Genomic DNA, 27094 nt, shown 5'->3' on the forward strand with positions numbered 1-27094 from the left:
TGTATCTACCCTCTAGTATGGCTGATTTGAGTGCATTGAATCTGGCCCAGCTAAAAGCAAGGTGAAACTTTGATATATTTAAGTTTTCTAGATATTTAGCACCTCCCATAGAATTAAATGTTAGGCCTAGAGTCAATGGGGAGCATGTGGAGCGCGCCTGAGTCATTGAGGTTTGTTTGTCTATGTCACTAATTCGCTCTGCTAAGATCTTCACAGTCTTTTTATACTCAAAACCCCTCAGTATATTATTAACCATAAGTCAAATGCAATTGTCATAAATTACTCAAATGCTGTATTCCATCTGTACTTGATCTGTACTACATCAGTACTATAACTTGATCCTAGCCAATGGTTTGTTGACCGAAATAAAGGCTACTGACTGACTGACTGATAATAATAATAGTAAACCCAGCAAACAAAAAGAGGAGCCTACTTTTCCTCTAGAGTAGAAAGTAGACAGTGCAATAAGGCAACAATAGGAATCTTCACCCTGCTGACCAGATTCAGTATGGCTGATCTGAGATGGTATTTAAACAACAGATTTCAAAGTGGAGATAATTGTTTTTAGTGTCTATGTATATTTATAGTTTATTTACTTAAACTTTATTATGGTCCATGGACCCACAGCTGTTAAGTGGATAACATACAGGAATTTATAGAACATTCAAAACTGGGGAAATGTGCTAAACAGACACATACTACACAAAGTCAGGTAATGCCTTGATTGGAGACTAGGCTCTTTCTCAGCCTTTAATGCCACTGCAAGGAACTTTGTCACCATGAGGATCACCTCGTGGAGCTTATCCTCCATAAGATATCTGACCTTCCCTTGCGGGGTATGGTCAGACAATCGGGTCAGGATTGAGTGTATGAGTTAACCTAACTGGGCTGAGTAATAATGGCACTGCAACAAGATGTGTTCTAATGATTCTATTTCATTTCCACCGCACAGACATAATCTTTGGGAGTAGGGGATACCAGATAGTCTGCCATTTAGCAGCTCTGGTGGAAGTACATTTAGTCTCGCTTCTGTGAGACTGTAAGATAATTACATAACTTAAATGGCACAGTGTATGGAAAGTTCAGGACCCTAGGGGAACATGGTGAATCTGAGCGAGCTCTGAGCTCTCCCAGGGCAATGTCCCTCAACTGTTGCTTTAGTAATTTCTGTGCCATTTTGAAACCAAGGTACAGCAAAAGGGACGCTGATAGACCAATTGAGGTCGCTTTCCGATCGGCCCTCCTTGCCCAAAGGGGTTGAGTGGTTTCGGATGGGATAAAATGAGATAGGCCCGTTCCCAATTTGAATACAATTGTTTTCAGCTAGAGATTCATTTTCAGAATCCAGGCCCTTGTGCTTAGTGGACTTTTGCCCGTTTCTAGTTAGGAACGCAATACGGCACGGTAGTTTATTTTATGTTCCGGCATTGAATGTTTGCCATATATATGTTGTGCTCTGCCTCCAGTCCTTTTTGGGGTGAGAAGGGTGGAATATTAATGTTTAAAATAAACAAATAAAGAAAGAAAGTAGAAACAGCTTTAAGGAAACAAAACCTCAAGCAGAAAGGTGATTGCAGGCAAAAGAAGGGATTTTTAAGGTAGTCCAGGGAGGATAGCTCCACTGAGCTCCAGGTCATCATTCTTCCTTCCCTGGGCCTCCTTAAAATGCCTTGGAAAGCCGTGTGGCATGCAGTGCTGGTGCTGGGAGAGAAAGCACATATGCCTGCCTCTCCTCCAGAGTTGAACAGCTTTAAGAAACATTAAACCCAGTCTCCTCTTCCGGAAAAGGAAGGAGGAGGGAAAGAAGGGAAAGGATCCAGAAAGGGTGGTATTTATTTATTAATTGTGTCAGAAGCAAACTGAGGGTACAAGTTGTAATATATTTGCAAACACAAACAGAGTTAAAAAAAAAACTTGGCATTATACTAAATGTCCTTTGACCAGTAGCAGGCCACTTGGAGTGCCTCTGATGTTTCTGTGAGAAAGAGTGGTAATTCTGATGCTTTTTAAAATCCAGCTCTTAATGAAGGATATGGAAGGGGAGCCTATGAGAAGTACCCCCCATAATGGGCTGGATATGATGCTTTCTTAACCCTTTGCTGATACCCAGGCAGCCTTAAGGGAAGAAGGGAAAGGCTCCCAGGGGAAACGGGAGCTTAAGTTCCCATTGCTGCCAATGCCCATTCGGCAGCACGCCCATTTTCAGAAGGCGCTGGAAAACGAATATGGGGGGCTTCTGGTAACCGTCAAGCAGAAATAGATAGCGATTCATCTGAAATGAACAAGTCTATTTGACACACACACACACACACACACACACACACACACACACCCCATTCCTAAATTGTAAAATCAGTTATAAGGTTTGCAGCAGACATTATCAGTTAGATTTAGCTGTTACACTTATCCTGGCGTATATTCTATGATAACATTGCAGCCACTTGCTTTGTGGTACTTTGTTATAGTTTCCGTTTATTAATGCCAGGAGATCACCTTTGTTTCCACAAAAAGTCATAATAATACAGGAGAGACACTGCTATGTTGTAACCTAAGACATAAAATAGAACTGTGTTATATGTATATGGCATAAAGCCAATTTGCCGTTTTATTTGAAAATGACCAGGATATGCGGAGAATGGAGTGCCACAGGGCTCCGTCCTGGGCCCGGTTCTGTTCAACATCTTTATTAACGACTTAGACGAAGGGTTAGAAGGCACGATCATCAAGTTTGCAGATGACACCAAACTGGGAGGGATAGCTAACACTCCAGAAGAAAGGAGCAGAATTCAAAACGATCTTGACAGACTAGAGAGATGGGCCGAAACTAACAAAATGAAGTTCAATAGGGACAAATGCAAGATACTTTATTTCGGCAGAAAAAATGAAATGCAAAGATACAGAATGGGGGACGCCTGGCTCGACAGCAGTACGTGTGAAAAAGATCTGGAGTCCTTGTGGACAACAAGTTAAACATGAGCCTACAATGTGATGTGGCGGCGAAAAAAGCCAATGGGATTCTGGCCTGCATCAATAGGGGTATAGAGTCTTGATCCAGGGAAGTCATGCTACCCCTCTATTCCGCCTTGGTCAGACCACACCTGGAATACTGTGTCCAATTCTGGGCACCACAATTGAAGGGAGATGTTGACAAGCTGGAAAGCGTCCAGAGGAGGGTGACTAAAATGATCAAGGGTCTGGAGAACAAACCCTATGAGGAGCGGCTTAAAGAACTGGGCATGTTTAGCCTGCAGAAGAGAAGGCTGAGAGGAGACATGATAGCCATGTACAAATATGTGAGGGGAAGTCATAGGGAGGAGGAAGCAAGCTTGTTTGCTGCTGCCCTGCAGACTAGGACACGGAACAATGGCTTCAAACTACAGGAAAGGAGATTCCACCTGAACATCAGGAAGAACTTCCTACTGTGAGAGCTGTTTGGCAGTGGAACTCTCTGCCCCGGAGTGTGGTGGAGGCTCCTTCCTTGGAGGCTTTTAAGCAGAGGCTGGATGGTCATCTGTTGGGGGTGCTTTGAATGAGAATTTCCTGCTGCTTGCAGGGGGTTCGACTGGATGGCCCATGTGGTCTCTTCCAACTCTACTATTCTATGATTCTATGATTCTATGAATGCCTTGGGATTATCTTACCACATTTTGAAATCCTAAATCATATTACCAGTAATGACCTCATCAAACAAGGGGTGGGGGTGGAAATGGGGAAAGCAGAGGGAACCATGTTAACCCATTTCCTACTGTCTTTCCCCAGCTTCTGGCATAGCCAACCATCCCACATACTTACCATGCCTTCCTCTACTTTTTGATGCTTGGAGTCGAGTAACACCTGACTTCTGAAGATGGCTGCTAAGCTCTGTTTCCATGTGCTTAGAAAATGGAGCCCCACATGGGACTCCTGTGTGGCTCCATTTTCCAAGCACATGGAAACAGAGCCTGAAGACCATTTGATAAGGTCCCTAGGTAGGGAGAGGGAGAATGGTGGGGGTTCAGGAAATAAGTACAGAGTCTAAAATTATTTAACTTCACCACCAGGAAGTAATTTTAAATCAGGACAATGGCAACAAGTGCAATAAGTGAAGTTGTTTCAGAAAAGAAGAACCCTTCAAGGAGTTGTTTTAGTTGCATTCATAGAAAACAATTACTACTGACTTTGGAAATAACCAGCTGGCATTATTGCCAGAGTTCTGGGGCAAGAAAAGAGAAATTTCATTAATGTGAGATATTTTAGAGATCCAGAATGTTTCTTGCAGGACCACAGTTCTGTTTTTCAGAATTCAATATTATTTATTAACTGTGCAGCAATATAGTCTCCTGCCCAGTGTGTATACTTATAACATTTAAAAATGCACTCTGGCTGCTCAAAAAGACAGAAACACACACTTTAGAGAGTAAAGTTCAAAATTGTATGACCTTCAAATTGGATAGTTAGCCTGATAACCCCCTTAAAGGAAACACTGAAATAAACATTTTTTGGAAATAGCATAAATTAGGGTTAAAGTACACTTTACAGTGTACTGTATAGTCTTTTCCCTTGCAAGTAAATGAAAATCTACTATAGAATGAGCCTACCTCACACAGTTAATGGAATGGTTCAGCACCATGGATAGCTCTTTACATATTATATTAAAACTGGATTGTGTTCACAATCCCAAACCTTCCCCTAACTGTTGTACGCCATAAATTCATTTCATTGCATGGATCTCTCAGACAAAGAAAGTTTAGAAATTAAAGTCAGGGCTGTTTTCCATTTCTTGATTTGCACAAAATTAGATTATTCTGCATTCCACTCAGTTCTCATCTCAACCAATATCAAATTTGGTACTTTCTAACAAACGTATATAAACTAGAATTACTGGTTTCAGTTTTTATGCAGATATAAGTAATGCTTCCAGTGCAGCAAGAGTTGCTGAAGCTCTGAGAACTGATGATGCAAATAGAGATACCAAATATGCATTGCCATAGTGGGCTTAGGTAAGTACATTCCAATATTGACAATGGGAAAAACATCTTGATCTCTACCTGTCCAGAATATGTCTCACCATCAAACAATTTATTCTTCAGTTTGTGATTATCCCATTGGGTTGTTGTAAGTCCTGTTAACTATGGCAATTTTGGACTTTATTGCACGGAGATGGTGAATCAGCACGACATTGTGTGATACTTGTTGTCTATCCACCACTTCTGCTGAAGCTAGGACTTATCAGTCACAATGAGGTCACCCGGCATATGTGTTGGCATCAGCTTATTTCCCCTAAAGGAATAATATTTTTTCAGTTGTGAAGCACTACCTTGAGTCAAAAGAAATCAAAAGAAAACAACAAAGAGGGAATGTACAGTAGGAATGCAGAGTTATGGCGCTGACTTGGAGGTAAAGCTTAGCACTGCTGTGAAGCATTGCGCTTGCTCAATGCCAACGTCTGAGTCATATTGGTTGTCATCATGATGGTAAGAAGTCACTATCTTATGTTGTCGGAATGCTGTGGGATAACAGCTTGTGTGTGTTAATGCCCTTTTTCTTTTAACACAGCAATGATAAACATAAAATGTTTCAAACAAAACAGAACTGTGAAGTTAATTAATTTGAAAGTGTTAACATCAAATTAATGTGTATATATGTATATAAGCTTTTTTAAAATACCACCTAGTCTCATAGGACTCAGTCCCATATACAAATGGAGGTTCTGTACCTTTAGAAAACAAGTTAGCTTATTTATTTCATCCATCCTTGTAAGTTTGATTTGTTGTGTAAAGGTACCAAAACTCATTTGCAGCATAAGTTTATGTTGAATTGCTCCCAAGAATGTATTAATCAAGTCCTGATTACTTTATTTTGCAGTGACTGAACATGGTGGAATTCTTCCTTTCATGATATTGTTTTTAGCTGGTTTGGTTAGGTGGTAATTGATTTAATTTAATCTGCTTGCAGTTTTCTCTTACTGTTCTCATGGTGGGAAAAGTTCAACACATTTCTGGTCCAGCTTCCAGATTTTGTGTCCTCTAAGACTTCAATCGCACTTAGTTGTGTGTGTTTTAAACATGTCACTTATCCATCAAAAAGTGAGGTATTTCACACTATTTTTCCAATGTCAAAAGTGACCGACTAGAACATTTTCTTTTTTCAAAACAGAGCTGTACATTTGCAGCTGTCAAGATATATAATAAATTTCCCTAAAGATGGAGTTGACAAACTGAGCAGGAAAATCCTACATGGAAACTTCATGTTTCAATTTGTTTGACTTTGAAATATTCTGTGAGGTGGAGAAGAGCTATCAATAACTATTTCTCATTAATGAATGATCTTTTTTTTCACTCAAAAGCCTTTGAGATGAGATTGGCTCAGCATGATGTTCTCCGTTCAGCTTAGGGAGGGAATCGATGGAACTGGATTAAAAGTATAACTAGAGATCTGTATTTGGGAGTTATATCCAGAGACTGCATCAATATAACAAAGAGCTTGAAAAAGATACTTTTGGAGGATTGCAGATTGCAAAATTCCCCAGCCAGCATGACTTCGTAGAGGATTCTGGGAGTTGTAGTTAAAAATAACTATTCCAAGCTCTCTTAGAAGATTAATTTTCTTTCATCCTCCAAATTATAATTTCATCCGCCATCAGCCCAGCTTCTGTTCACCTAGCAGGCTAAAACAGCAATTGTGAGTAGATAAATAGATACTGCTTAGCAGGAAGGTAATAAAAGGCGCCTATATCAACATGTCTTCAATTCGATCAAGAGGACGTTTGCAAAGAACAAAAAGCTCCACGGCATGGAAGATGGAGTGACAGCACCACCCTATGGCCAGAGTCAAGCACAGCCTCCAGATGCCAGAGATGGAAAAAGACGGGAAAAGCCTATACCTCTGTTTATGTATTGTCTGTCCTTGTTAATTGTATAACGACACTGAATGTTTGCCGTGTATGTGTTCTGTAATCCTCCCTGAGTCCGCTCAAAGAGATAGAGCAGAATATAAGAAAAGTATATTATTATTATTATTATTATTATTATTATTATTATTATTATTCCCTCACATTTGTCACAATGAGAGAGCTAGAGCTGGACTTTAGGAATGCAGCCCAGAATTCAAAGACTGCCCCTCCAATGAATGGAGCTATGGAAATAGGCTGGAGGAAAACTACGGTTAGGTGGATTTGTAATTGGCTAAGTGAACGAACCCAAAGGGTGCTCACCAATGCGTCGTCTTCATCTTGGAAAGAAGTGATGAGTGGAGTGCCACAGGGTTCTGTCCTGGGCCCGGTTCTGTTCAATATCTTTATTAACGACTTAGACGAAGGATTAGAAGGCACGATCATCAAGTTTGCAGATGACACCAAACTGGGAGGGATAGCTAACACTCCAGAAGACAGGAGCAGAATTCAAAACGATCTTGACAGACTAGAGAGATGGGCTGAAACTAACAAAATGAAGTTCAACAGGGACAAATGCAAGATACTTCACTTCGGTAGAAAAAATGGAATGCAAAGATACAGAATGGGGGACGATGCCTGGCATGACAGCAGTACATGTGAAAAAGATCTTGGCATCCTCGTGGACAACAAGTTAAATATGAGCCTACAATGTGATGCGGCTGCTAAAAAAGCCAATGGGATTCTGGCCTGCATAAATAGGGGAATAGTATGTAGATCCAGGGAAGTTATGCTACCCCTCTATTCTGCCTTGGTCAGACCACACCTGGAATACTGTGTCCAATTCTGGGCACCACAGTTGAAGGGAGATGTTGACAAGCTGGAAAGGGCAACTAAAATTATTAACGGACTGGAGAACAAGCCCTATGAGGAGCGGCTTAAAGAGCTGGGCATGTTTAGCCTGCAGAAGAGAAGGCTGAGAGGAGACATGATAGTTATGTATAAATATGTGAGGGGAAGTCATAGGGAGGAGGGAACAAGCTTGTTTTCTGCTGCCCTGGAGACTAGGACATGGAACAATGGCTTCAAACTACAGGAAAGGAGATTCCACCTGAACATCAGGAAGAACTTCCTCACTGTGAGGGCTCTTTGTCAGTGGAACTCTCTCCCCCAGGCTGTGGTGGAGGCTCCTTCTTTGGAGGCTTTTAAACAGAGGCTGGATGGCCATCTGTCGGGGGTGCTTTGAATGCGATTTCCTGCTTCTTGGCAGGGGGTTGGACTAGATGGCCCATGAGGTCTCTTCCAACTCTACTATTCTATGATTCTATGATTCTAGGAATGAGGATATTGCCTCAAATAAAATTTCTATCCCATGAAATTGCATTTTCCTTCTAATTTCCTTTAGATTCTAAATTTCTAGCATTTGCCATGTGAGACTTTAAAAATCATTCATATCTTAAATTTGCTCAACCACACTCTGGACTGCATCCTAGTCTCTAGCGCAGCAGAAAATAAGTTTGCTCCCTTCTCCCTATGACTTCCCCTCACATACATGGCCAACATGTCTCCTCTCAGCCTTCCCTTCTGCAGGCTAAACATGCCCAGCTCTTTAAGCCGCTCCTCATAGGGCTTGTTCTCCAGTCCCTTAATCATTTTAGTCGCCCTACTCTGGACACTTTCCAGCTTGTCAACATCTCCCTTCAACTGCGGTGCCCAGAATTGGACACAAAGTATTCCAGGTGTGGTCTGACCAAGGCAGAATAGAGGGGAAGCATGACTTCCCTGGATCTAGACACTATACTCCTATTGATGCAGGCCAAAATCCCAGTGGCTTTTTTTCGCCTCCGCATCACATTGTAGGCTCATGTTTATGAGGATTCCAAGATCTTTTTCACACGTACTGCTGTCGAGCCAGGTGTCCTCCATTCTGTATCTTTGCATTTCATTTTTTCTGCCTAAGTGGAGTATCTTGCATTTGTCCCTATTGAACTTCATTTTGTTAGTTTCAGTCCATCTCTCTAATCTGTTACGATCATTTTGGATTCTGCTCCTGTCTTCTGGAGTATTGGCTATCCCTCCCAATTTGGTGTTGTCTGCAAACTTGATGATCGTGCCTTCTAACCCTTCATCTAAGTCATTAATAAAGATGTTAAACAGAACCGGGCCCAGGACGGAACCCTGTGGCACTCCACTCATGACTTCTTTCCAAAATGAAGAAGACGTATTGGTGAGCACCCTTTGGGTCCATTCACTTAACCAATTACAGATCCACCTAACAGTAGTTTTGCCTAGCCCACATTTGACTAGCTTGTTTGTATCTTATATATTTGTGTCTTATATCACTTCAGTTTGCTTTAATCCTTTTCATTCTGCATTTCCTCTCCTAGCGACTGATTATCTATGTTCTCTGAATAGATGCCTTCATCCCACAATTATCTTCTGTGAACACCATTGATTGGCTGTTTGGTTTTGACCCTTTCTTAGGGAAGTGAAATATCCTGTCTCATCTTAACCTACTTCCTGGTTGACCCTTCCAGAAGAGCAAACAATTTTTAAACCCACACTCTATAACTGCTGCCTTTCTGCCCTCCTGTCGCCAAGCAACCAGCAATGTCAAGTAATACATGTGGGGATGTCTGCTGCAACTTCTAAAAGCCAAGTTATTCTAGCACAGGAGATAAGAAATGAGGAACTAGAATATGATCACGAATCTCTAGATCAATGATGGGCAAGCTTTTGCATTTGGTGTGTCAAAATTCACCAAAAAACCTAGCATGACTTGGGTGGTGTGTCACTTCAAGAAAAAACCCATAATTTCACAATATATATAGTTTAAATAACAAAAATATATAATTGTAATATATAACTGTATTTAATAAATCAAAAACTATTTACTACAATTATTTCCATGTACAACAATCTATGGTACCTCTTGCAGTTTCCATGCTGATTTCTCTCTATTGTAGTTTCAATGTAGTCATGAATAATGAATAATATAATAATAATATAATAGTAATAATGTAATAATATACTACAATAATAATAGAATATATATATATATATATATATATATATATATATATATATATATATGAAGGTAAAGGTTTCCCCTGACGTTAAGTCCAGTCATGTCTGACTCTAGGGGTTGGTGGTCATCTCCATTTCTAAGCCAAAGAGCCGGTGTTGTCCGTAGACACCTCCAAGGTCATGTGGCTGGCATGACTGCATGGAGCGCTGTTATCTTCCTGCCGGAGAGGTACCTATTGATATACTCACATTGGCATGCTTTCAAACTGCTAGGTTGGCATGAGCTGGAGCTAACAGTGGGTGCTCACTCCGCTCCTGGGATTTGAACCTGGGACCTTTCGGTCTGCAAGTTCAGCAGCTCAGCGCTTTAATGCACTTCGCCAAATATATATATATATATATATATATATATATATATATATATATGTAATGTGCATAATTCCCATGGGGTAAACAACAAAACCACTGGACCAAATCACACCAAATTTGGCCACAAAAGACATTAGTCATCCAATCAATCTGCATGTGGCAGCTTGTCAGCAAAAATGGCTAGGTGTGTCAGTGCTGACACGCGTGTCATAGGTTGGCCATCACTGCTCTAGATGCACAAATACATGTTCTGCTTTGACATGCATTGCATCATGTATATTTTATTACACATGATGATGATTCCGTCTGCCCACTTTTGTGTATACATGAAACTAAATCTAAAAATCTTCTTTTGACTGGTTACACACAGAGCCGGCCCTAGGTATTTTTCAAGTGTAGGTGAACAGAATTTTGGTGCCTCCCCCCCCCCCAAAACAATCACTGAAAAAAAAAGCGTTGGATAAGCGAAAATGTTGGATAATAAGGAGGGATTAAGGGAAAGCCTATTACATTAAGATTTTACAAATTAAGCACCAAAACATCATGTTTTACAATAAATCAACAGAAAAAACAGTCTCGACTGCACCCCCGTATGTTTGGCGCCCGAAGTGACCGTTTAATTCACCTCATTGTTGGACCGGCTCTGGTTACACATACTGTCCTGTAGTGTGTGATGTAAGAACTTTAGATGGGATTACTAGCTGGTTGCAATGTCAATGACCATATTGATCATTAGAGCTGATCTAGTTGACCAGGGGTGTCCTCTTCTTCCCTCACTTCTCCACCTGCCTCCCACCAAAAGCTCCATGTTTAGTGGAAAAGGATGACCGTCTTAGGTAGAAAGAATGTATCATTCTTTGGTCAAGGTTAACAGTAACTATTATGTGGTATCAAAGCATTAAAATTAAGAAGTATTCAACAATACTAACAAAGGACATTTGAGAAATAGAGAGATGAGGTGTATGCAGGTATGTGTGGAGGTAGTCGCAAAAGAATGTAACCACATCCAGTGTCATTAAAATAATAGGAGAAATTGCATGTCCCTGGTGGAAGTGAATCTGTGAAGTCTTTGAAAATGCTCAGAGAACAGAGGCAGCACCCAACCATTGCGATTTTAATTTCCTGAAATCATTTCAATGGAAATAGTGCTGGATATGACAGGAATGAAGAGTGGATCCCTTGGAACAAGGTGTGCAGACTTTGCATTCTGAATAAGAAAATGCAAAGAGCTGCACATGAATCATGCCTTTAAATGCCACAGCTCTCAGGTCCAAATTTCAGCCCCCGCAGCTGACCTACCTCAGAGTGTTATTTTAAGAGAGTCAAGATAAGGAGAGTTCACTAAAGAAAATCTAGGTCTAGAAATGTCTAGAAATTTTAGTCAAAATTAACCCAAAAAAACGAGTCAACTAATCTACAGGTGAGTGTCCTTACTGTACTTCAACTCTTTTCTTTTAATGGAATCACCCCCTTCTCTGAGTAGAGTGGTAAAAGGTAAAAGCTTTGATTCTCTTGGCAGAACCTAAAATAAGCACCAGCCCTTTACTGTCTTCACCATTGCCCATTCTGGACTTTTTGAATGCCTGGGTGGGAAAATGGTGGTGGCAGCCATTTCAGAATAATGTTTGTACTTTCTCCTCTCCATAGAACAGCCCTTGATTTAACCACGGGTCATATCAAAATCCATAATTTTGCCCCCAAACCTGCCCTTGACTTATACACAAGTATATACTGTAAGTTGTAGTGTGCATGTTCTGTTCATGAAAGATGTTGACAAAGGACCTCATCAGACGGAGGTCTATGAGCTGGGGGATAGTAGGGGAAACTATCAGGTAGCGCCCCATATCATCCCCTTACCACCACCAGCCATTTTACGTCTGTCCCCGGCTTTGTCCCACACTGTCACCAGCTTCTTGAATGAGAACATGAGTTGTTCTCAGGGCAGCCTCTGAACACACTGCTGAGATGGAGCTGGGATAGAGGCCCACTGAAAGTAGCCCTACATCAGGTGATGGTCTCCATCAGGCTCCATCCTGGCTGTAGCTTGGCAGCATCCTAGGATGGGGGAAAAGCCCCATGTGATTAGGTCAAAAGCCAGTGGCCCTGTTTGAACTGAATAGACATCTTATAACACTCATAGAATCATAGAGTTGGAAGAGACCTCACGGGCCATCCAGTCCAACCCCCTGCCAAGAAGCAGGAAAATCACATTCAAAGCACCCCCGACAGATGGCCATCCAGCCTCTGCTTAAAAGCCTCCAAGGAAGGAGCCTCCACCACACTCTGGGGCAGAGAGTTCCACTGCCGTACAGCTCTCACTGTTAGGAAATTCTTCCTAATGTTTAGGTGGAATCTACTTTCCTGTAGTTTGAAGCCATTGTTGACTGAGGATGGTGCAATATCGCTGCCTTGCAGCATTTTAATTTTTATATACTTTTATCATGTTTTTATCATGTTTTGTTTTATAGTATATTTGTTGATGGCCTTCGTGGCAGAATGTAAGCCGCTCTGAGTCCCTTCAGGGAGAAGGGCGGGGTATAAATGCATGTAATAAATAAATAAATAAATAAATAATTGTTCCACATCTTAGTCTCCAAGGCAGCAAAAAACAAACTTGCTCCCTCCTCCCTATGACTTCCCCTCACATATTTATACATGGCCATCATGTCTCTTCTCATCCTTCTCTTCTACAGGCTAAACATGTCCAGCTCTTTAAGCCACTCCTCATAGGGCTAGTTTTCCAGGCCCTTGATCATTTTAATTGCTCTCCTGTAGACACCTACCAGCTTGTTGTGATGACCCATGGGCCTTGTAGTCCTGCTCAGGACATTGTAATTCCTGATGAAGATGAAAACTTGGGTTTTTTACCTTCCCAGTCTGAACTGGATTCTTCTCAGCCAGATCTTTCCCAGGCAGATCTGGGAACCTTGCACCTGCAAGAAAGTTGTCTCCCAGAAGTATGTCAAACAAGCCCAGAGTCTACTTCTCCCGTGTTCTTGCGCCGGGAGTTTTGTAAACAACAGAGAAGTTTGGAATCAGCTTCGCGCAGGAGTGCGAGGATTGCAGCTAAGAATGTGGCCAATTAAGACTGCTTCTCGTGAGAATCTTTGGGGAGTCTCACATCTGGTCTCAGAGTTTAGCTTTCGGTTCTGATTCCCAGAGAACTGCTTCGGCGGGAAAGCTAGACTCTATTTAGGTGTTTTACCCGCGTAGTAACTTCGCGGAGTCAATTCGTCAGCCTACGGAGCGAGTTGTGTCTGGACAGCGCGCTCCGATTCAAGCCTCGCTCCTGCTCAAGCCTTGCCTTGCTATCCAGCCTTCGCCTTGCTACCCAGCCTTGTTTATCCACGGACTTTGCCTTGTTTCCCAGGATCAATCCTTGCCTTGTTCCACGGATTTTATCAAGTTATTCCACGGACCTTGTTCTTGTTCTTAGTTACCTTGTTCCACGTTCAAGCCTTGTTTCAAGTATCAAGTTATTTCCTAGCCTCGCTCAAGTTTCATGGACTAAAGGACCTTGTCATCTCCCCTCACTTTGCTTGGCAAAGTGAGTGTTTCGGTTATTGGATTACAACTTTGGACCTTAATATTTCTTATTGGACATTGCTTTTTTGGACTAATTCTGACCTTTCCTGAAAGGTCTACTCCTGAACTATTTTCTACACTTGTTTTTATTAACTTTATATATTCCTTCAATAAAGATATTAGATAGATTCTGGCCTCTGTGTATGGTTATTGGTGCTCTGCAGCCTGGGTCTTGACAGTTTGACTCCGCCACCCTAAGCACCAATTAACCTCGGCCAGAATGTCTACCGGAGTCGTACCTGGGCCGAGCGGCCAGCCGATTACCTACACCATCGACAAGGAGGAGGTGGACCGAATCCGTGATAAGCTTAATGCACAGGATGGAGAAATAAGGGGTTTGAAGGAACGCGGAATTCGTCTTCCGGCCATGGCGTTGCCAACCAAGTTTACTGGAGAAGCTTCTAAGGTTCATGTCTTCCGTCGCCAATGTCAAGCTTATCTAGAGGCCCGTGCTGCCGAGTTTCCCCAAGAAGACATCAAAGTGGCGTGGGTTTACAGTCTTCTAGACGGGCCAGCGGCCAGCTGGGCGACGGCACTGTACGACCAAGCCTCTCCACACCTAAGATCAGCGCAACGCTTCTTGGACCACCTCAAGGAGACTTGGGGAATCGAGGACAATTTGGAGGCAGCCGGTCACAAACTCCGTCGCCTTTTCCAAGGAGACAGACCTATGTCTCAGTATATAGCCGAGTTCCGAGTGCTGGCCCACAACACCGGCTGGAACGATGTAGCCCTCAGGGGACAATTCCGGGAGGGTCTCAACATTGAAATGCTGGAAGAAATCTCCAAGGTGGATCCTCCCCAGACCCTCGAGGCACTCATTGATCAATGTTTACGGGCTGAAGTCATGATTGCCAACAGGAAACAGTGGGTTCGAGGCCAGGGCGGTAGAGCCGGGGCAAAACCCCCCGCTCCCGCCAGCGTTCAGCCACGTCCGGTCTGGAGACCCCCACCACCAACCCCATACCCCAGAGGAGGCGAGGAGGTGCCGATGCAGTTGGGCAATGTGCGTCCCAGACTAGATGCCGCCGAGAAGGCCCGTCGGCAACGCTTAAACCTCTGCTGGTACTGCGGGAACGGGGGCCACTTCGCCAGAGAGTGCCCAGCCAAAGGGAAGCCTGCCGCCCGTCTTGCGGCGGCGTCCTCCACGGAGACGAAGACGTCTGAGCCGACTGGCACACAGCCGGCGGGGGAAGCCAACGACCGGGTGTAGAGAGGCTCGCCAACCCGGTCAAAAAATCCATCCAAGAGCCGCCAACCGGGGTCCTGTTCCTTCTCGTGGTCACATTATGGTCAGCAAAAAGGGGACCCGTCATGATCCACGCCATGATAGACTCTGGAGCTACCAACAATTTCATCGATAGAGAGTATGCCGACTCTCTGGGATTACAATATCATGATTTCAAGAATGCCCGTGTGGTGCAAGCCATAGACGGCCGCCCCCTCAAGACGGGCCCCGTAAGTCAGTGGTCGGAACCCACTAGAATGTGGATAAGGGAACATATGGAAGAGATTTCCTTCTTTGTTACCGAGGTCCCCCATTTCCCTGTGATTTTGGGAATTCCATGGCTGACTCTCCACGACCCTAACATCTCCTGGTCCAACAGAGAACTGCAGTTTGCTTCACCGTACTGCCAAAACCATTGCCTCGTAGCCAAGGTATGCCACGCCACAGACACCGAGCCCATCATCACCTTGCCAAAGAAGTACTCCGAGTATTGGGATGTATTCAATGAGAAAGAAGCCGAAAAATTACCCCCACATAGACCTTATGACTGTGCCATTGACTTGGTGGAGGGGGCCCCGATCCCGCGAGGGCATCTCTACTCCCTGACTGAACCAGAGCAAGAAGCTCTCAGGGAATTCCTAGAGACAAACCTTCGCAAGGGATTCATCAGACCCTCGCAATCCCCAGCCGCCTCCCCAGTGATGTTTGTGAAGAAGAAGTCAGGGGAACTACGCTTGGTGGTGGACTACAGAGCATTGAACAATATCACCAAGCGGAACAGCTATCCCCTGCCCTTAATCTCGGATCTACTGGATCGGCTTCGAGGAGCCAAGGTTTACACCAAGCTGGATCTTCGGGGGGCTTACAACTTAGTTCGCATCAGGGAAGGGGACGAGTGGAAGACCGCCTTCCAGACCAAATTCGGATTATTCGAGTCCCGAGTTATGAATTTCGGTTTATGCGGAGCCCCCGCAACGTTCCAGCATTTTGTCAATGACATCTTTCAGGACTATCTAGACAGGTTCTTGATAATCTACCTGGACGATTTTTTGGTGTTTTCTAGATCACAATCAGAACATGAGAACCACGTCAAAATGGTGTTACAACGATTGCGGGATCATGGACTTTATGCCAAGCTAGAAAAATGCGCCTTTGATCTACAAGAGGTAGATTTCCTTGGTTACCGCATCTCGCCTCTAGGGCTTTCCATGGATCCAGCCAAGGTCTCAGCAGTATTGGAATGGCGGGCGCCAACTAACAAGAAAGAGGTACAGCGTTTCTTGGGGTTCGCGAACTATTACCGCAAGTTCATTCCAGATTTTGCCCGCTGGTCCGACCCCATCACTAGCTGCATTCGTGGAAAGCAGCCTTTCCGCTGGACTGATCAAGCAGAGAAAGGGTTCCAGCAACTAAAGAAACTATTCACCTCCCAGCCAATTCTACAGCACCCAGATCCTGGAACCCCTTTTGTGGTGCAAGCGGACGCCTCTGATGTGGCAATTGGGGCTGTACTCTTACAACCGGTGGGAGATCACCTCCATCCCTGTGCCTTTTATTCTCGTCAACTAACCACACCAGAGAGGAATTACACCATTTGGGAAAAAGAACTACTGGCCATAAAGGCAGCCTTTGAAACTTGGAGACATTGGCTAGAAGGGGCCAAATTTCCCATTGAAGTCCACACTGATCATCGTAATCTAGAACATCTAAGAACTGCCCGCAAACTAAATCAGAGGCAGCAACGTTGGGCTTTATTCTTTGAACGTTTCAACTTCCAGATCCATTATGTGACCCCAGCCCAAACCAAGCAAGCAGACGCCCTGTCACGTAAACCGGAATACGCTGCAGGACGCAAGGAGACCTTTGAATCCCAACTGCTACAACCCGAGAACTTTGCCACGCTCACGGTGGGGAACACCAAATCCATTCCCATTGGTTCAACTTCCCCTACTCCAGGACCCATCTGTGCTCAAGAAATCAGGGCTAGTCAGCAAGCAGATGCCTGGGCGCAGGACCAACTTCGCCAAGGTCTGCACTTTCCCTTTTCGCTTAAAGATGGGCTGCTCTGCTATAGAAATCATGTTTATATCCCACCCGGACCGGGTAGGGAAAAAGCGCTTCGTCTGTGTCATGACTGCAAACCAGCAGGACACTTCGGACTATTTAAAACTATGCATTTGATCCTAAGGGATTTTTGGTGGCCCAAGATCCGCAAGGATGTGGAAAAATATGTCAACACCTGCCCAGTATGCCAGCGCTCCAAGATACGAAGGGAGAAGCCCTCAGGGCTTTTACACCCCCTTCCTACCCCATCTCGCCCATGGGAAATAATTTCCGCGGATTTCATCACTGACCTACCACCTTCCTGTGGATTCACCACGATCTTGGTGGTGGTGGACCTTTTCACCAAGTTAGCCCATTTCATTCCCTGTGAAGGCCTCCCCACGGCCAAAGAAACTGCGGATCTATTTCTTCAACATGTTTTCAGACTACATGGATTGCCCAAGAGTTTAGTCACAGACCGTGGATCTCAATTCACCTCTCGTTTTTGGAAGGCACTACAAAAACTATTGGGCATAGACTCTCGCTTATCTTCAGCTCATCATCCCCAAACAGATGGGCAAACGGAGCGCACCAATGCCACTTTGGAGCAGTATCTTCGCTGTTATGTAAACTACCAACAGGACAATTGGGCTTCTCTGTTACCACTGTCTGAGTTTGCCTACAACAATGGAGTTCAAGCTTCTACAAAAGAAACGCCGTTCTTTGCAAACTACGGCTTCCATCCACGTTTCTTCCCCCCTGTCATTGAAACTTCAGAAGTTCCCGCAGCAGAGGATTGGCTGCAGGAACTCACAGCGGTGCAACAACTTTTGCTCCAGCAACTGGACCAAGCCAAGGAGGACTATAAACGCCACGCTGACAAACATCGCCAGCCGGGCCCCGAAATCAAGGTAGGAGATCGGGTTTTTCTGTCCACTCGCTTCCTGCCCTCCCACCGCCCTTGCCGGAAGTTAGATGCCCGTTTCATTGGCCCCTATCCAGTGGTGGCGCAATTAAACCCCGTGACTTTCAAACTCCAACTTCCGCGTTCAATGCGCATTCACCCAGTGTTTCACCGTTCCCTGCTCCTTCCGGCGGATGGAGTGCGACCTGATACAGACCAACCAGCCCCCCCTCCTGTTTTGATGAATGGGGAGGAGGAGTTCGAGGTTGAGGACATTTTGGATTCTCGCTTTCACCGCCGCCGCCTACAATATCTCATTGACTGGGTGGGTTTTGGCCCTGAGGAACGCTCTTGGGAAGACGCCTCCACAGTCCATGCTCCTGATCTAACCCGTCGCTTTCATCAGACCTATCCCACCAAACCGCGACCTCGCGCCTCGGGGAGAGGGCCCCAGTTTGGGAGGGGCCTTGAGGAGGGGGATAGTGTGATGACCCATGGGCCTTGTAGTCCTGCTCAGGACATTGTAATTCCTGATGAAGATGAAAACTTGGGTTTTTTACCTTCCCAGTCTGAACTGGATTCTTCTCAGCCAGATCTTTCCCAGGCAGATCTGGGAACCTTGCACCTGCAAGAAAGTTGTCTCCCAGAAGTATGTCAAACAAGCCCAGAGTCTACTTCTCCCGTGTTCTTGCGCCGGGAGTTTTGTAAACAACAGAGAAGTTTGGAATCAGCTTCGCGCAGGAGTGCGAGGATTGCAGCTAAGAATGTGGCCAATTAAGACTGCTTCTCGTGAGAATCTTTGGGGAGTCTCACATCTGGTCTCAGAGTTTAGCTTTCGGTTCTGATTCCCAGAGAACTGCTTCGGCGGGAAAGCTAGACTCTATTTAGGTGTTTTACCCGCGTAGTAACTTCGCGGAGTCAATTCGTCAGCCTACGGAGCGAGTTGTGTCTGGACAGCGCGCTCCGATTCAAGCCTCGCTCCTGCTCAAGCCTTGCCTTGCTATCCAGCCTTCGCCTTGCTACCCAGCCTTGTTTATCCACGGACTTTGCCTTGTTTCCCAGGATCAATCCTTGCCTTGTTCCACGGATTTTATCAAGTTATTCCACGGACCTTGTTCTTGTTCTTAGTTACCTTGTTCCACGTTCAAGCCTTGTTTCAAGTATCAAGTTATTTCCTAGCCTCGCTCAAGTTTCATGGACTAAAGGACCTTGTCATCTCCCCTCACTTTGCTTGGCAAAGTGAGTGTTTCGGTTATTGGATTACAACTTTGGACCTTAATATTTCTTATTGGACATTGCTTTTTTGGACTAATTCTGACCTTTCCTGAAAGGTCTACTCCTGAACTATTTTCTACACTTGTTTTTATTAACTTTATATATTCCTTCAATAAAGATATTAGATAGATTCTGGCCTCTGTGTATGGTTATTGGTGCTCTGCAGCCTGGGTCTTGACACTTGTCAACATCTCCCTTCAATTGTGGTGCCCAGTATTGGACACAGTATTCCAGGTGTGGTCTGACCAAGGCAGACTAGCATGACTTCCCTGGATCTAGACACTAAAGGTAAAGGTTTTCCCCTGACGTTAAGTCCAGTCATGTCTGACTCTGGGGGTTGGTGCTCATCTCCATTTCTAAGCCGAAGAGCTGGCGTTGTCCGTCGACACCTCCAAGGTCATGTGGCCAGCATGACTGCATGGAGCACTGTTACCTTCCCGCCAGACCTATTGATCTACTCACATTGGCATGTTTTCGAACTGCTAGGTTGGCAGAAGCTGGAGCAACAGCGGTCGCTCACTCCTCTCCCGGGATTTGAACCTGGAACCTTTTGGTCCACAAGTTCAGCAGCTCAGTGCTTTAACACACTTCGCTACCGGGGCTCCTATTTATGCAAGCCAAAATCCCATTGGCCTTTTTAGCCACCGCATCACATTGTTGGCTCATGTTTAATTTGTTGTTCACGAGGACTCCAATATCTTTTTCATACGCAGTGCTGTCAAGCCAGGCGTCCCCCATTCTGTATCTTTGCATTTCATTTTTTCTGCCTAAGTGGAGTATCTTGCATTTGTCCCTGTTGAACTTCATTTTGTTAGTTTCGGCCCATCTCTCTAATCTGTTAAGATCGTTTTGGATTCTGCTCCTGTCTTCTGGAGTGTTGGCTATCCCTCCCAATTTGGTGGCATCTGCAAACTTGATGATCATGTCTTCTAATCCTTCATCATTCTAAATCATTAATAAAGATATTGAAGAGAACCAGGCCCAGGACGGAACCCTGCAGCACTCCACTCATCACTACTTTCGAGGATGAAGTGGAAGCATTGGTGAGCACCCTTTGGGTTTGTTTCTTAAGCAATTACAAATCTACCTCCTCACTTCCTTGTGTAGCTGTACATTTCAAGATAAGATGAACAGGCAGGAAGTAAACTCTCTTTCAAGGAAGACTGTCTGTAATGAGCAACCTTGGGGTTCCCCGGGACACATTTTGCGCAACAATGATGTAAATGATAAAGTGGCCTCCAGCTTGAGGACTGGCCAGAAATTCAAGCACACCAATTTTTCTTTGTTATGTGATATTTGCTGATTTTGTAGCAGTCAAGCCATCTGCCTTTGATTCACATCATATGTCACGCTCTCAGTTTGAATAAATTATTATTGCATATGGTTGACATGCATTGAAAGAGTTTTTCAGCCTCACGTCCCACAAAGAACTTTTAATGCTTCCATTGTGTAGATTGCTTCACGAGTCAATTCTCCTAGCAGTTGCTCTGAGTTATGATTTTTAGCAGCTGACGCCATCTGCATACTAGATGAGAAAGGGAGTGGAGGAAGACTGTGGAGAGAAACTCCTTAGCTTACAGTCATACATCATTTTGAAAGCAGGTCAGGGAATATGCCTACCTTTGCATCTCTGTTTCATTAGAAGCCATTTAGTCATTCGGGAACTTAATATTTAAAAAACCCTTTAGAAGCTGCTGAATATGGTGTCATAAGGCTGACTTATTGTCAAAAGCAAAGATAATGTTCTTGCCTTGATGCTACAATGACAATGACAGTTTTGCTCTCTCCTCAAAAAGAAGGGGAGGTGATGGATGCTACTTTTATTTGACAAAAGGCAAACACTGGTTTGATCTGAAGTGTTGATAAGAATGTGTTTGCCAATGTGTTAGCAAATAACCACAATGAGATGTACAGGTTGCTGTGTCTTTGAACCATGGTGGTTATTTCACTTGTTTCATGAATGAGCTACTATTACTAGATGAGGATTCAACAGGCAGGAGATATTATGAATATGATAATATGTTCTTGGCTGCCACAGCGTACTCTTCCTCACAACACTCCTTTCAAGTATAAGGTGGAGAGATAGGTCTTTTGTCATTTACTTCTCTGTCTTTGTTCTGTGCCAGATTCCAAGCTATTTTAAAATTTTACAGAAAAAAACTGTGCTGGTGGCACAGTGGGTTAAACTGCTGAGCTCCTGAACTTGCTGACCAAAAGGTCAATGGTTTGAATCCGGGGAGTGGGGTGAGCTCCCACTGTTAGCCCTAGCTTCTGGCAACCTAGCAGTTTGAAAACATGCAAATGTGAATAGATCAATAGGTACCATTCCGATGGGAAGGTAACTGCACTCCATGCAGTGATGCTGGCCACATTGCCTTGGAGGTGTCTATGGACAACGCTGGCTCTTCAGCCTAGAAATGGAGATGAGCACCAACCCCCAGAGTCAGACACGGCTAGACTTAATGTCAGGGGAAAACCTTTACCTTTACCTTAAGCAAATAAAAATAATGATGGATTTGTTATTCATTTTCCATTTGTTATATTTTATCAAACCTTTCCATAAGTGAAATCAAGGCAATATACACATAATGAACACTTTATTTTCACAATAGCCTTGATAGGCAAATTGAGCTGGAAAAAAAGGGCCGAATCAAGGTCACTTGATAGGTTTTGTCAATTGAGGTGAATCTTCCAAGTCATAGACCAGTGTTTTTAACTAACCCCTGTGCGTACAGAGGCTCTCTAATGATTGTCACAAATGTAGGGGTTTGTGGTTGTTTGACATTGAACACTTTAATGAAAGTAGTAAAGATGCTGGAAACTAGGTTCTGGAATTTCATGAGACTATTTTCTTAGGATGGGATCTGGGATTTGTGGATTTTCCTATGATTCTACAGCACTTGGGTGTGTACATGGAGTAAAATGACAGGTTTTCTCTAAATTTGTTTTCTGCATACTTCTGTTATTCTTGCAAAATAATAAATGAATAGAATGTTGTGCCTAGGCAATCCAAATTCGGCCTTCAGAAAATCTGCCCCCTGAATTCTGTAGCTGATATAAATTGTCCATTTGAGTAAATTTCATATAACTTTTTATTTACATATTTTATTTTGAACTGTAAAGTATTTTAGCAAAGATTTCACAATACTGCTTCTTGGGTTTTTCCAGTTGCTAGCATTCCTGCAGCTCCATGTTTTTTTTGTGATATTGGTAGTGATTTTTTAAGATCTACCTATAATTTCCAAGTCATTAAAAAAGCAAAACAATACTGGAACATGGTTCACTAAGGTACCATTATGGTTTGAGAGAAACATTTTCTTCTTTCACATTTTGTTCTGCTTGTAGGGTTAAAATGAAAAATGTCATTGAAGCACTCTAGCACTCTAGCTTTTTTAAATAAAAAGAAAGAAAGGAGGAGAAATGAAGAGAACATACTGCTCCATTACCTCTTAGAATTAAAAAAGGAAGTCACTCAAAGGTAGTGATGTAGAACACCGACCCTAACCTGGGTCAAATTAATAAAAATATTTAATCGGAACCATGGCAGAGAGACCCGTGGAGAGCGGGAGCCCAGAACCCAGCTGATCAGTCCCTCAGATTTTTTTTTTCATGTCAGGAGCAACCGGAGTTGCTTCTGGAGTGAGAGAATTGGCCGTCTGCAAGGACGTTGCCCAGGGGATGCCCGGATGTTTTTGATGTTTTACCATCCTTGTGGGAGGCTTCTCTCATGTCCCCGCATGGAGCTGGAGCTGATAGAGGGAGCTCATCCGCGCTCTCCCCGGGTGGGATTCGAACCTGGCAGCTTTCAGGTCAGCAACCCAACCTTCAAGTCACAAGGCTTTTATTCCCTAGGCCACCGGAGGATCCTTCAGATGACCGAAGGAGAGGAGGAGCCATGCAGCAGCTACCAGCATCCTGAATACATTCTCTTCCCCCCTCTATTACAAAGTAACCCTTTTAAATAAATGTACACTTATCTGTGTTATCCTTATATTTGATTCTTTGTGTCCTCTTTGCCTCCTGTGTCTTTCTCTCTCCTTTTTGCCTCTTGCAGCTGGCTCCGGTAACCGCTCACACCCCCCCAGCACTAAGAGCGGGGTTTCCTCTCCTTTTCTACCCAAAATCTGAACTTCCCTTACCTCAACTAACCCTGAGTTAACCCTCACCCTCGTGGGTACCCCGGCTTCCACCACTGGGATGCCCCAGTATCCACAGACCCCCTTTTGTGTGTAGTATGTGTACTATTTTATGTTTTATAAACTTTTGGAGATATGAAGCCTCTGAATCAAGATTCTGGTAACCTTTCACGAACACCCCTTGACCCTGGGAATTCCCTCCAGTGTTTTTCCTGGGCATCACATCAACAATGGACTCAAGAACCCTTCATCATGGAAATCAATCCATCTCTATTGATTCCCATAAGACCAACTGTACATGGGACTACAGGATCCGCATGCCTGGCCTGCGGACAGAAAAGGAACATTAATCATCCGGCACTCCTCCAGTACGACAGGAGGTCCTGCCCCGTTTCTCCACAATGACATTTTGCCTTTCCCAGGAATGGATTCCATAATTCACTCACCTTGGACAATATACTGATATGGAACACAATGGACACTAGCACCAGAAGCATTAGACTCATTCACTGAGGACTCATGGCACAATTATACTGACAATAAAATCCATGGGACCAAATGCCCCCTCTTTGTTCATCCCAAAGTTGGTAAATGGTAATCCATCTGTATGTGTTGTTTTGTCCCACTGGTCATCCTGCCCCCTGTCAGCCATTGGAGATCAGAAATCTGCATCTGAAGCAGGGACCGCTCTCTGATTGGCTGGCAGGCACTTCAGTCCCGCCTCAGAGAGGGAATCCTCCTAGCTGGTGTGATGTCAGAGACTGACTCTGCCAATAAGCATGGAGCTGGCCCCAGCTGGGCATGGGTGGGAAAAACAAAAGACCTTACTGTATAAAATGTCTGCTTTATTATTGTCAAACATGTTGGCTTCATTTTGTGGCTTACCACGAGCTGTCATCCTTTTCAGCTAGATTGAATAAAATTACCTTGGTGGCTTCTTCTTAAACTGGTGAGATTTCTTGATTGGGGAACATTGGGTTATAGCTTCTTGTTTTCACCAGGCATGGATTCACAGGTAACCTGCTGCCGGTACTTGTTATCTGCTTACCAGATCTAAGTATCCACACATTGGGTTTCACTATCTGCGATCCAGATCTCACTATCTGTGACCTCTTCAAATTGTTCGATTTCAGTGGGAATGAAATGTCTCCACCAGTGTCAAGAATTTCCAGAATATAATCCAGGATAATAGAAATGTGATTTGAATTGTTTGGTCCCCATGTGAACCACTCCGAGTCCCCTCGGGGAGATGGAAGTGGGTTATAAAGTATTATTATGATTATTATTATAAGTATGACAGAAAACAAGATAGATATGCTGGATTTCATTTCACAAAATCACAAGTTGAACACTTTCCAAGTGTCTAGGACTGTGTGATGTATTTTCGGATGATGCGTGCAGATCCCAGTAGGGTGGCCTTTTGCAATTGGCAGGTTGTAATTTTATCAATGTCTATTATTTCCAAATACCGGCTGAGATCTTTTGGCACGGCACCCAGTGTGCCCATCACCACCGGGACCACCTGAAGTTCGATCTTGAGGTCCTGATAGCGGCTGAGTTTCTCCTGTTGTTTTTCGTCAATGCGACTGTCACCCGGGATGGCAACATCAATGATCCAAACCTTTTTCTTTTCCACAACTGTGATGTCTGGTGTGTTGTGTTCCAGAACTTTGTCAGTCTGAATTCGGAAGTCCCACAGTATCTTTGCGTACTCATTTTCCAATACTTTTGCAGGTTTGTGATTCCCACCAGTTCTTTATTGCAGGGAGGTGGTACTTGTCAGCTCTAGTTTGTAGTGCGGTTTTCTTGTACTGGTTTTTTGTCCGCTGTGCTTTGAGGAGTTTCGGATTTTTGACTTCAATCAAAGCAGGTTCTTCACTTTGCTTTACATATTCTGCCAGGGCATGTTCTTCTTCTTTGACTACTTGTTTTACTTGTAAGAGTCCTCTGCCCCCTGATCTTCTAGGCAGATATAGCCAGTCAACATTATTATTATTATTTGTTAAAAAATTAAAAACGGAGCACACAAACTACACCAATAAATAGCACAATCTCTTGATACAGCTTCCCTGTAATAGGAAAAGAAAGGAAGGAGAAATCTGGCACTGAAAACACTACAATATCTTTCAGTCTCCTTTACGAACTGAGGCCTTTAACAACTCAAACATTTGTCATAAAGGCTAGAAACTTCTTTTTAACACAAGCAAGCAAACATGCAAATAAACAAATAAGCAAAATAAATTCCCCTGAAATTCAGTACTGCATCAAATCCCCACATTCTGAGTTTCCCTCCTGCTATCCTGCAGAATTATGATGCTGAAGACTTCCCCATAATTTTTTTCAAAAATCCACATTGAAAGCTTAGGTAAAAGTGCATCATCTATCTGTTTTTACAGTGTTAGTCAAGCCATTTCCTCACATATATTGTCAAAAGAGGTCTGAAGAAATGCGATTTTATTACTGAAGAAAACAGCATCTTTTGATGCTGATTTGTACAGTGCTTCCAGTGAATTCTCCCAGCGTAATAGAGAATACAGGCTTTCCTTTATTAGACCTGGAAAGAGACCAGGCCTGCGACAGAAATAGCTGCTTTACATCCTGCTGGCATATCTTACTTGATATTTAAATGTGCTAAGCTCTCTTGGAACAGCATAAAAAGGAAAAGCAAAGGGGGAGAAAAATGGGAAGCACTTTTAAGACTGATTTTTAAAATTTTTAGCACGAGCTTTAGTGGATATCAATCCACTTTTTCCCTCTTAAAGCAGATATATATATATATATATATATATATATATATATATATATATAGTCCAACCCACCTGTCACTTACCTTTCAATTTTTTTACCTGCATTCTATTCCAAAGGAAAATAAAAGGGCTGGCATGTTTAGTATGGCAACAGTGAGATGGTGTTGTTAGTGGGCACATATTTTTTATTTAGGAATCCTGTTTCCAAATGTATTGAAATATGCAAGGAGGAAGCACAAAGATGAGCACACTCATTCTGCCCTTTCCATTTTCCCTCTTGCTTTTCCAGATTTCCTTCCAAACCATGGCTGAAAGGTAACTGGTGCAACAAGGGGAATGCCTCTTCTGTCCACTCAGGCTGTCTGTCTGTTCCCAGAGGAACTATCTGTCTGTTCCCATGCTCTTCTCCCTATGAGGAATGGCAGAGGGAGCTGGGCATTAGGAATGCGATCCATGAAAAAAATGGTTCAATACTCGCTTCTAAAGTAGGGGGCGTCGGCACTTCGTTTCTAAAGTCATTTCCGATTTTTTGAACCAAAAACTTCGGAACTTTCCAAAAATTCAGAATATTCAGAATTACTTCGTTAATGGCGGACGTGCATGTGCAGTCGCGAAAAAAACAGCATGTTGGAGGGGGGACTTTTATTTTAATTATTATATATTTTAATTTTTCTAAAAAAACATTTCTGATCAAATTTTGAAGCCATTTAAAAAATTTGGCTAGAACGCTTTGAAATCACGGGTTAGATCTGACATGATAATCCGCATCGGAACCACGTTCGCAAATTGGATTATATACGATTTTAATCCGAATTACGACGTTTTCCAGTGATTCGTCCATGCCTACTGGGTATGTTTAAGCTTGGAGAAAAGAAGGCTAAGAGGGGACATGGATAGCCATGTTAAAAGATC

At 43.5% G+C, this 27094-nt stretch overlaps 1 long non-coding RNA gene across 1 annotated transcript in view; it reads left to right on the plus strand.

Annotated features, from left to right (window-relative positions):
- LOC134299016 (uncharacterized) overlaps positions 1–24641 on the plus strand; it is a 74001-nt gene extending 49360 nt beyond the window's left edge. Inside the window, exon 4 of the long non-coding RNA XR_010006177.1 lies at positions 23152–24641. This is a non-coding gene — a long non-coding RNA (uncharacterized LOC134299016). The remainder of the gene's footprint in view (positions 1–23151) is intronic.
- Positions 24642–27094: the final 2453 nt, after the last annotated feature.

The sequence above is a fragment of the Anolis carolinensis genome, chromosome 4 (assembly GCF_035594765.1).
Source record: "Anolis carolinensis isolate JA03-04 chromosome 4, rAnoCar3.1.pri, whole genome shotgun sequence".
In the NCBI taxonomy this organism is placed as follows: Eukaryota; Metazoa; Chordata; class Lepidosauria; order Squamata; family Dactyloidae; genus Anolis; species Anolis carolinensis.